Source organism: Hoplias malabaricus, unplaced genomic scaffold, assembly GCF_029633855.1.
Source record: "Hoplias malabaricus isolate fHopMal1 unplaced genomic scaffold, fHopMal1.hap1 scaffold_24, whole genome shotgun sequence".
Lineage (NCBI taxonomy): Eukaryota > Metazoa > Chordata > Actinopteri > Characiformes > Erythrinidae > Hoplias > Hoplias malabaricus.
In genome coordinates, this window is record NW_027101063.1 from 2,012,064 (window position 1) to 2,024,563 (window position 12,500).

The 12,500-nt window shown below is 42.5% G+C and overlaps 1 non-coding gene across 1 annotated transcript in view; it reads right to left on the reverse strand.

Moving 5' to 3' along the window:
- LOC136684439 (18S ribosomal RNA) overlaps nucleotides 1–388 on the reverse strand; it is a 1,839-nt gene extending 1,451 nt beyond the window's left edge. Inside the window, exon 1 of the ribosomal RNA XR_010799654.1 lies at nucleotides 1–388. This exon is cut by the window's left edge and continues 1,451 nt beyond it. This is a non-coding gene — a ribosomal RNA (18S ribosomal RNA).
- Nucleotides 389–12,500: the final 12,112 nt, after the last annotated feature.

Below are 12,500 nucleotides of genomic sequence, written 5' to 3' on the forward strand. Positions count from 1 at the left end.
GATTCCCCGTTACCCGTGGTCACCATGGTAGGCGCCTATAGTACCATCGAAAGTTGATAGGGCAGACATTCGAATGAGACGTCGCCGCCGCAGAGGGCGCGCGATCGGCCCGAGGTTATCTAGAGTCACCAAAGCGGCCGGGGGGCCCGAGCCCCCCGGATGGGTTTTGGGTCTGATAAATGCACGCATCCCCCGAGAGGTCAGCGCTCGTTTGCATGTATTAGCTCTGGAATTACCACAGTTATCCGAGTAACGTGTGGAGCGATCAAAGGAACCATAACTGATTTAATGAGCCATTCGCAGTTTCACTGTACCGACCGTGTGCACTTAGACCTGCATGGCTTAATCTTTGAGACAAGCATATGTTACTGGCAGGATCAACCAGGTAGCTGCACCGTGGGAAAAGGGGGTGAAACGTCACTCCCCGCCACGTGGGTCGGCCCTACCGAGACCCTTTTCGGGGCCCCGGGTCGGGCGCGGCCGCTCTCGGTGCGTTTGTTCGGAGCAGCACTCCTTTCGGATCTGCTGTCCCGACAGAGGAGAACCAGGAAATGTCGATTCGTGGGGCACGCTGGCAAACAGGAGTGGGGCCACGAGTTCAGATGCAGAGCCCCGGACATCGCTGTGCCTGCGGCCGCCGTTTTCGGACTGTCTCAGCGTAGGGGACTGGCCGCCTAAGTCTCCCAAAGATAGGTACGGGAAGGGTAAACAAAACCCATCCCTGGAAGCTGACCCGCAGCATGGGGTAGGATCCCTCTGCTTCTTTTTATGAAGCCTGGCAGGTGCCTACCCAAGGCGGGTCTGGTTTTCCGGTAGAGCAGCATCTCCACGTCGGTTGTCATCGTTCAGACACCTTCATTTCGTACTGCCCTCTGAAATCCTGACGGCCCCGCACTGGAAACGCCCATGCCCACGTTGTGCTCGGCCCGCCCGAAATAACCTCCTATGCAGAAGGGGTGCGACATGCCTGGGATCCTCTCTGACGTTGACGAGGGTCCAAGATTTCTTAACATGACATTCCTTAGCATAGAAGCGCTTGTACAAGTGTCCTTGTACCGCCCACTGGAGTTCCTGGCAATACGAAGAGGACGGAGATAAAAGGGAGATGACGAGGCACCAATAAGGGAATGTTTGGGTTGATGGAACGAGACATGATCTAATAATGGTGTACGTGACTGGGGTCCTATATATGGCTTGGATTTGTTCAATAAATTCAAGAGATAAGAGAGAATCTTTGACTGTCTGTCTTATTCCTCTCTTCTCCTCAAAGAATTCTTTGAGCGTCGATCTTTCTTCCTGGTGATACTTAATCATTAATTTTAAGTTTGCCATAATAATTAACATTCCCTAATCAGAAGCCCTGGATGAACAGAGAGGTTCGCACTCTGCTCAAAGCCAGAGATGCTGCCTTCAGATCAGGATGCAGGGAAGCATACAGCTTGGTCAGAGCTAACCTGAGGAGAGGAATAGCTATAGCCAAGCACTGCTACAAACGCCGGTCCTGATTCACAAAAAAAACAAAAGCAGATGCACATAAATGGAAAAACCTAATGCGTATAAAAGAAGGGCAAAAAACAAGACTGGTGGTCTGAGATTTCTTACCATGGCATCCCTCAGCATAGAAGCGCTCAGGGTACGAGCGTCCTTTGTACCGCCCACTGGAGTTCCTGGCAATATGAAGAGACTAATAGCTATAGCCAAGCACTGCTACAAACGCCGGATTGAGGAGCACTTTACCTCCTCTGACCCTCGGCGTATGTGGCAGGGAATACACGCCCTGACTGACTATAAACCAACTAGCTTTGTTCCATTTACCAACAGTGCTTCACTCCCTGATAAGCTGAACAACTTTTACGCTCGTTTCGACCAGATGATAATGATATCTTCAATAAACGATCCTCCACCGATGACAACCCACTTGTACTTTCCACTTCGGACGTCAGTCGCATGCTGAGTAGAGTGAATGCACGGAAGGCAGCTGGCCCTGATGGTGTACCTGGCCGTGTGCTGAGTGCTTGTGCTGTGGAACTTGCGGGTGTCTTCGCTCTCAACAGAACTACACACTGCATAACCCACCTCAATAATTTCCAAGTGCTTTAAAAGACTAGTTCTTTCTCACTTGAAATCCTGCCTGCCTGCTACGCTGGACCCACACCAGTTTGCTTATCGTTGCAACAGATCCACCGAGGACGCTATCTCAACAGCACTACACACTGCACTAACCCACCTCGCTTGGAAGCATAAGGAAGCATAAAGTAATCTAAATCTCCCTGGTAGGCGGCTGCGTTGACCTTGGACCTCAGAAAATAAAGTGGACCCACACCAGCAGATGACATGGGACACCAAACCGCCACTGACTGTGGAAACTTTACAGGGTAGCTCGAACAATGTGGATTCCGTGCCTCTCCTCTCTTCCTCCAGATTCTGGGACCTTGATTTCTATAGGAAATGGTCCTTGGTCTTCCAGGACCAAGATGGCATCGCGATCACACTGCGAGGCTCAGCGTCTTACCGGTTTTAGTGATGTTATACTTCTGTACTTAGCTATCTCCAGTTTTCTTGCGCAAATAACTCTTGCGAACTACAGTTACGACAGACAGACACTTTTGGAAATTAACATTCACTGCACAAACACCGGATTCAGCATCGGTTGGACTTTAACCAGCTTCAAAACAACACCCCTCCCCCATCTTGGACTTTCCGATCATCTTTCTTTGTTCCTGCTTCCCAAATACACTCCAGTCATGCAGAGGATTAAGCCTTCAACCAGAACTGTAAAGTTCTGGATGGATGGGGCTGACTCCTTCCTTCAGCAACAGTTCCAGCACACCGACTGGAGTGAGTATGCTGCCCGAGCCTGCACAGGCTCACACATCCACTTGGACACCTACACTAACTCTGTCCTGAAATGCATCAACAAGCGCTCAGGGTACAAGCGTCCTCTGTACCGCCCACTGGAGTCCCTGGCAATATGAAGAGACTAATAGCCATAGCCAAGCACTGCTACAAACGACGGATTGAGGAGCACTTTACCTCCTCTGACCCTCGGCGTATGTGGCAGGGAATACACACCCTGACTGACTATAAACCAACTAGCTTTGTTCCATCTACCAACAGTGCTTCACTCCCTGATGAGCTGAACAACTTCTACGCTCGTTTCGACCAGATGATATTGATATCTTCAATAAACGATCCTCCACCGACGACAACCCACTTGTACTTTCCAATTCGGACGTCAGTCACATGCTGAGCAGAGTGAATGCACAGAAGGCAGCTTGCCCTGATGGTGTACCTGGCCGTGTGCTAAGAGCTTGTGCTGTGGAACTTGCGGGTGTCTTCGCTCACATCTTTAATGTTTCGCTTGCCCAGGCAGCTGTACCATCTATCTTTAAGTCAGCCATTATTGTGCCTGTGCCTAAGCATTCTACTGCTTCAGACTTTAATGACTTTCGACCTGTAGCACTCACCCCAATAATTTCCAAGTGCTTTAAAAGACTAGTTCTTTCTCACTTGAAATCCTGCCTGCCTGCTACGCTGGACCCACACCAGTTTGCTTATCGTTGCAACAGATCCACCGAGGACGCTATCTCAACAGCACTACACACTGCACTAACCCACCTCGCTTGGAAGCATAAAGTAATCTAAATCTCCCTGGTAGGCGGCTGCGTTGACCTTGGACCTCAGAAAATACAGTGGACCCACACCAGCAGATGACATGGGACCCCAAACCGCCACTGACTGTGGAAACTTTACAGGGTACCTCGAGCAATGTGGATTCCGTGCCTCTCCTCTCTTCCTCCAGATTCTGGGACCTTGATTTCTATAGGAAATGGTCCTTGGTCTCCCAGGACCAAGATGGCATCGCGATCACACTGCGAGGCTCAGCGTCTTACCAGTTTTAGTGATGTTATACTTCTGTACTTAGCTATCTCCAGTTTTCTTGCGCAAATAACTCTTGCGAACTACAGCTACAAGAGACAGACTCTTTTGGAAATTAACATTCACTGCACAAACATCGGATTCACGCAATCTTTGACTGTCTGTCTTATTCCTCTCTTCTCCTCAAAGAATTCTTTGAGCGTCAATCTTCCTTCCTGGTGATACTTAATCATTAATTTTAAGTTTGCCATAATAATTAACATTCCCTAATCAGAAGCCCTGGATGAACAGAGAGGTTCGCACTCTGCTCAAAGCCAGAGATGCTGCCTTCAGATCAGGACGCCGGGAAGCATACAGCTTGGTCAGAGCTAACCTGAGGAGAGGAATAGCTATAGCCAAGCACTGCTACAAACGCCGGTCCTGATTCACAAAAAAAACAAAAGCAGATGCACATAAATGGAAAAACCTAATGCGTACAAAAGAAGGGCAAAAAACAAGACTGGTGGTCTGAGATTTCTTACCATGGCATCCCTCAGCATAGAAGCGCTCAGGGTACGAGCGTCCTTTGTACCGCCCACTGGATTTCCTGGCAATATGAAGAGACTAATAGCTATATCCAAGCACTGCTACAAACGCCGGATTGAGGAGCACTTTACCTCCTCTGACCCTCGGCGTATGTGGTAGGGAATACACACCCTGACTGACTATAAACCAACTAGCTTTGTTCCATGTACCAACAGTGCTTCACTCCCTGATGAGCTGAACAACTTTTACACTCGTTTCGACCAGATGATATTGATATCTTCAATAAACGATCCTCCACCGACGACAACCCACTTGTACTTTCCACTTCGGACGTCAGTCGCATGCTGAGCAGAGTGAATGCACGGAAGGCAGCTGGCCCTGATGGTGTACCTGGCCGTGTGCTAAGAGCTTGTGCTGTGGAACTTGCGGGTGTCTTCGCTCTCAACAGCACTACACACTGCACTAACCCACCCCGCTTGGAAGCATAAGGAAGCATAAAGTAATCTAAATCTCCCTGGTAGGCGGCTGCGTTGACCTTGGACCTCAGAAAATACAGTGGACCCACACCAGCAGATGACATGGTACCCCAAACCGCCACTTACTGTGGAAACTTTACAGGGTACCTCGAGCAATGTGGATTCCGTGCCTCTCCTCTCTTCCTCCAGATTCTGGGACCTTGATATCCATAGGAAATGGTCCTTGGTCTCCCAGGACCAAGATGGCGTCACGATCACACTGCGAGGCTCAGCGTCTTACCGGTTTTAGTGATGTTATACTTCTGTACTTAGCTATCTCCAGTTTTCTTGCGCAAATAACTCTTGCGAACTACAGTTACGACAGACAGACACTTTTGGAAATTAACATTCACTGCACAAACACCGGATTCAGCATTGGTTCGACTTTAACCAGCTTCAAAACAACACCCCACCCCCATCTTGGACTTTCCAATCATCTTTCTTTGTTCCTGCTTCCCAAATACACTCCAGTCATGCAGAGGATTAAGCCTTCAACCAGAACTGTAAAGTTCTGGATGGATGGGGCTGACTCCTTCCTTCAGCAACAGTTCCAGCACACCGACTGGAGTGAGTATGCTGCCCGAGCCTCCACAGGCTCACACATCCACTTGGACACCTACACTAACTCTGTCCTGAAACACATCAACAACTGTGTGGACTGACTTTGACTGTCTGTCTTATTCCTCTCTTCTCCTCAAAGAATTCTTTGAGCATCGATCTTTCTTCCTGGTGATACTTAATCATTAAATTTAAGTTTGCCATAACAATTAACATTCCCTATTCAAATGCCCTGGATAAACAGAGAGGTTCGCACATTGCTCAAAGCCAGAGATGCTGCCTTCAGATCAGGACGCCGGGAAGCATACAGCTTGGCCAGAGCTAACCTGAGGAGAGGAATAGCTATAGCCAAGCACTGCTACAAACGCCGGTCCTGATTTACAGAAAAAAGAAAAGCAGATGCACATAAATGGAGAAACCTAATGCATACAAAAGAAGGGCAAAAAACAAGACTGGTGGTCCGAGATTTCTTGGCATGGCATCCCTCAGCATAGAAGCGCTCAGGGTACAAGCGTCCTTTGTACCGCCCACTGGAGTTCCTGGCAATATGAAGAGACTAACAGCTATAGCCAAGCACTGCTACAAACTCTGGATTGAGGAGCACTTTACCTCCTCTGACCCTCGGCGTATGTGGCAGGGAATACACACCCTGACTGACACTGACACACCCATCTCAGTTACCTCCATCGTGTATATTTGTAATATTGTACTATAGTGAGAAAGGTTTATTCTATTTTATTTCACTCAGCATGTAGCCAGATAGGCTATTTACTTTGGTGCAGTTTATTATATAAAGTTTATGCACTTTATTAACAAGTTTTCCAGTGTCTGCAGTCATCTTTCTCTAAAACTCACACAAAGACATTATTTGAACTATAATTCCAAAACACCTCAAGTCTGCCTCCTTTGTACTAATTTTGGATTGTTTTCTCACTGATGATTTGTCAAAATAGCTAAAGTTCAGATTTTAAGTAAATTTGCCTTTTGAAAAACTGCCTCCTTTGTACTAATGTAGGATTGTTTTCACAGTGCAAAAAGTGGCATATTGATTAGTCAAAATAGCTCTGATATGTTGTAACCTTAAAAAACATTTTTTCTTGTTTTAAGTCAAAATATCTCACCCCATTGGCAAAGTGTTTTTCTTGACAAGTAAATATGACTCAAATTAAACTTAAATACTATTTTTGAGCAATTTTTACTTAACTGATTTTTTTATTTATATTTCTCAAGGTTTTTGTAGGTTTCACATCAAATAATACTGCATTAGATCAACAAATATAAACTAAAAAGCTTAAATAATTCTTTATTGTGTGTATTCTAAATAAACAAGTATTATTTCATTATATTTTTGAAAGATTATAATAATAATTATCAGCAGCTGAGAAAACTGCCAAAGTACCAAAATATTTTTTATTTGTTGAGACTGTTGCCCTAAACTAAACTCCTGAAAGTCTGTGCCTGCTGTGACTCTCAGAGCTTTGTCAGTCAACACAGTTCACACTATCACCCATCCCCCCGTTTTAGCACCTAGTAGTGGCTTAATGTACATAACAAAAGGTGGCCTAATGGGTTGCAAATTACCCCAGCACTGCCATTTGGCAGCCTCTGGTAGAAAAAGGGGGTATATGAAAATCCTGATAGTTCTAGTGTTGACATTCTGACTGGTGTTCGCTCAGAAGCTTTTAAATTTTTCGCTTCCACCTTAAGTAATGCAGCAGTAACATTAGCTAACTTGAAAATTTGAAAGTAAGGCGTTCGGACAAGAGTTTCAGAAGGACAGGCTGGCTCACTGTGGTTACGTGTTTGTCGGTTTACTGGCATTATAAATATATCAAAGATAGTTGGAAACTTTGTGAAAGGACGTTTGTGTTGCCTTATCAAAGTAGCCAACACTTTAAAAATGTTAATGTCTATGGATGTTGGGCATGTTAAAAGTATTAAAAACATTACAAAACACTTCAACGAATGATAAATATATACGCCATCCCAATCCCAATATATTTGCCTGTAATGGAATATATTGGAATCGGGACGTTCCGGGAGCCACCTGGTGGATTGATGCAAAAGTGCGGGTAAAAGGCCCAAACTTTGAGGATTTTTAGCTCTCACCACGTGTGCCCAGGACCCGACCCCGGGCTCTGCAAAGTAAATCGTCTAGGGGGCGCCGCGCGCTAGGCCGATAAGGTCCACCAAGCGGCGTATCATATATGTGGATTGGGATGGTGTGGTACTACGAAGAGGTAAGCAACTGCTATTTTGTCCACTAAATGGCTTTTCGGAACTAAGACCCCACCACCACCTGTTAGGTCTAAATGGAATTGTGGACCCATTTGTGGCCACATACTTATATATGTTAAGATAGGATAAATCTCCTTCAAAATTATATTGAACAAAAAAATCTGAATTAAAAAAGGGCTTTTTTCAGCAGTAAATTCAGTGGTGGTTGAAGTGAGGGGTATATATATATATATGTTTGTGTGCGCTTTTAAACGTATTTATGTTTATATAAATATTATGTTTGTATAATGTTTATACAAAATCTCATAAACATTGTTCAGAACATTAAACACTGGAATTGTTTCCGTTATTTGGTAAGTTAAGGCTTTATGTTGTTTCAGCAATAACGCCATACACCAGTTGGTGGCAGTAAAGCATCATGATTCACGAAATACACAAACTTAACGTGTTAACACGTTCATAACGCGTCAATACCTTAACGTGTTAACACGAAATTATACGCTACGTGTCAACACGGAGAATCCAACACGTTTAGAGCATAATTTAAAACAAATGAAAAAAAAACAGAGGAATTCAAGTTTATAAAGTGTATTGGACTAAAAACAATAAGCTTGTAGCCTACTTAGTGTATACTCAAATACCTACATGCAAAATTGAGCCATGCTTTGGTACTGCGTTCTTATAATGTTTTTTGTGAATTGACTACACTCGGCTCAGAGTCACAGTCAGAAAACAGCGTTGGCCCACAGCAGGCTCAGTGTCACTTTTCTGAGTGTTCTTCGTCAGTAGTCATGGGAGTCCAGGTGTATGGAATGTCGTTGGTCTCTAAGCGTATTGGATTTGACCATGTTTTTTATGAGATTTTGTATTAACATTATACATATATAAATACGTTTAAAAGCACACACACACACACACACATATATATATATATATAAACCCCTCACTTCAACCACCACTGAACTGCTGAAAAAGCCCTTTTTTAATTCAGAATTTTTTGTTCAATTTCATTTTGAAGGAGATTTATCCTCTCTTAATTTATATATAGAAGTAGATACACATAATTAAATAAAACATGAGTAACTTAATGTATCGTTAAACATACAATACGTTTACAGAAAGAGGAGGATCTGGAAAGTTAATTTCACCATGGGTTTGTATTGACACTGTATTGTTTAGCAGTATGCTATTAAAAGAATGCACATAATTTATCAATGTCAAATCTCAGTATGTGTCACACACATAGTGTGAGAGAATAGTGATGTTTGTTTGATATACAATTATGAAAAGCTTTAGAGCATGTTATGAATGAAGTTATATAATAATATGCATGTTTACAAATTTTAAGGTACTAAACACCAGAGGTTTTTTATTGTGAAAAATTAACTTCCAGTTGCTATGGGGATCAGCTTACTAATATTGCTGTCTTCACACTGCTCACGTAGGGCTCAACGTAGCCATAGGTCAGTGCTTCGCTCACTATGTTATGAATAATTCAGATGAAACGTAGGGACTACGTTCACAAAGGATTTATGTTTCGTGTCAGCTACAGTGTGTGATGTAAATCCTATCATGAATATGTAAGGATTAGTTAAATGCTGTTTTAACTACAGTAACTGAAAAATATCACTGGTGAACGAGACAAAATACATATTCAATTATAACTGATATCACAACAAAAATATAGAATTAGAAACAGTACATAAAAACCCAAACAAAGTGTAGTGTAGCGAAACTGGTGGACTCTCTCTTTGTCTGTGTGTAGATGGATATAATCTCGGTGTGGGGACTAAAACTTGTTTACAGACTCACATTTTTAGTTATACAAATACACGCATTTTTGTGTGTGTACGATTGTTTACATGTGTAAGGAAGAGACGTTATAAAAAATAACTAAATACTCTATAAAGGACTTAAATCCAGGATAATAAGTCTGAATTAATGAAGACACGGCCCCTGTGCATAACTCGTGCGGGAGTTTAAATATCATTTGATTAGAATACAACACTTTTCATGTGTTTAATGAATATATTTTTTGTTAAATATTGGTTTTAATCATAACATAAATGTGTCGCTTTGTCAGTTAGCAAAGTTACATCAGCCAGTAATGTTAAGCTACAGCCCGGTCTCACACCTACTCGTGATATAGTAATCTGCAATTCGTGACATATCGCATATTTTCAGCATGAATTGCAGTCTCCTATATATGTGACTATATCACAAGTAGGTGTGAGACCAGGTTGTAAGCTATCACTACCTCGGGATGTAAAGGTCTTCCATGTGTCTTAGCAAATTACAAATAATTAAAATAAATGTTTTACAGTTACTGAAAGACATCTACGAAGAAATGTACTGCTTAAATATAATATATAACACTGGTGTCAAATATATTGCAATTGGGATGGTTAAAGTAAAGACTTATACATTTTGGGAAAACATTTTATATAGTTAAAAAAAATACATGTTTCCATACAGCCCAAGTCCCTCTGATCCTTTTTCTGTAATTAGAAGTGTAAAATTCTACTGTCAAAAACCCATATATTTTTTTGACTGGAATATATTGGAAGTTGGATTATCAGATCTTGGCTTAGGAGTGAAATATCTTCAAAGTAAGACCAGTTTCGTCTAAGTCTGAGTGTCATCAACTCAGGGTGTGAGTTTGGAGATGATTGGAGGACATAAATTTTTTCACTTAAAAACAACTCATAGGGGGACCCCTTTTAGTTTTTTTGAGTGAAAATATTTATTCTCTCCAATCTTCTCCAAACTCACACGCTGAGTAAGATAGACCCAGACAAAGATAGACCCGTTTGTAAAAACCTCTTATGTTGTTCTGAAGCTGAGATCTGATAATCCTACTTCCAATATATTCAAGTCAAAAAAAATATATGGATTTTGGACAGTAGAATTTTACAACTCCAAAGACAGATATGAGATCAGGGAGTCATGGGATATATGGCTAAATGTATTTTTAGACATTACAATTATGTTTTCCTAAAACGTGCTCTGATGACAATATGTAGTGATGGGACACCATCCCACTTTGAACATATTTGACACAATATATATGGTAATTGAACAAGCATCCCACTTACAATATATTTGAAGCCATAAGGATGTATGGTAATTGGACAACCATCTCATTTCCAATATATTTGACACCATCAGGATATAGGGGAATTGGACAACTATCCCACTTCCAATATATTTGACACCATCAGGATGTATGGGAATTGGACAACCATCCCACTTCCAATATATTTGACACCATCAGAATATATTGCAATTGGACAACCATCCCACTTCCAATATATTAGACACCATCAGGATAACCATCCCACTTCCAATATATTTGACACCATCAGAATATATTGCAATTGGACAACCATCCCACTTCCAATATATTAGACACCATCAGGACAACCATCCCACTTCCAATATATTTGACACCATCAGAATATATTGCAATTGGACAACCATCCCTCTTCCAATATATTTGACACCATCAGGATGTATGGGAATTGGACAACCATCCCACTTCCAATATATTTGACACCATCAGAATATATTGCAATTGGACAACCATCCCACTTCCAATATATTAGACACCATCAGGACAACCATCCCACTTCCAATATATTTGACACCATCAGAATATATTGCAATTGGACAACCATCCCTCTTCCAATATATTTGACACCATCAGAATATATTGCAATTGGACAACCATCCCACTTCCAATATATTAGACACCATCAGGACAACCATCCCACTTCCAATATATTTGACACCATCAGAATATATTGCCATTGGACAACCATCCCTCTTCCAATGTATTTGACACCATCAGAATATATTACAATTGGACAACCATCCCACTTCCAATATATTTGACAGCAATTGGACAACCATCCCACTTCCAATATATTCGGAGGCCGGAAATACCCCATCCCAAACCCAATATAATATACATGTGTTGGGACATTCCATGTGCCACCTGGTGGACTGATGAAAAATTGCGGATAAAAGGCCCAAACTTTGATTATTCATATCTCTTTCCACGTGAGGAGTAGAGACTCAGCGAGGGCGCGGAACTTCGTGGCGTGTTCCCCTGAGCGCACTGGACCCGCTCTCGGGCTCGGCAAAAATCATTTAACGGGCGCCGCGCGCTAGCGCTCTGGTCCCGTCCGATGGCAATATACCATATGTGGATTGGGATGTTGAGTGGCTTTCTTAAGTTAAGGCTTTATGTTGTTTCAGCAATAACGCCATACACCAGTTGGTGGCAGTAAAGCATCATGATTCACGAAATACACAAACTTAACGTGTTAACGCGAAATTATACCCTACGTGTCAACACGGGAATCCAACACGTTTAGAGCATAATTTAAAACAAATGAAAAAAAAAAAAAACAGAGGAATTCAAGTTTATAAAGTGTATTGGACTAAAAACAATAAGCTTGTAGCCTACTTAGTGTATACTCAAATACCTACATGCAACATTGAGCCATGCTTTGGTACTGCGTTCTTATAATGTTTTTTGTGAATTGACTACACTCGGCTCAGAGTCACAGTCAGAAAACAGCGTTGTCCCACAGCAGGCTCAGTGTCACTTTTCTGAGTGTTCTTCGTCAGTAGTCATGGGGTAGTACTTCGCTGTCTAGCTTATATAATCCCTCTATTTTTTTGTAACCCTTATTTTGACCCAAATTTTGAATCTGCCCCTTCAGCTGTCCTAGGTGGGGAAAAGGTAATCCCCCCCAATATTGGACTTAAGTCCCCTCT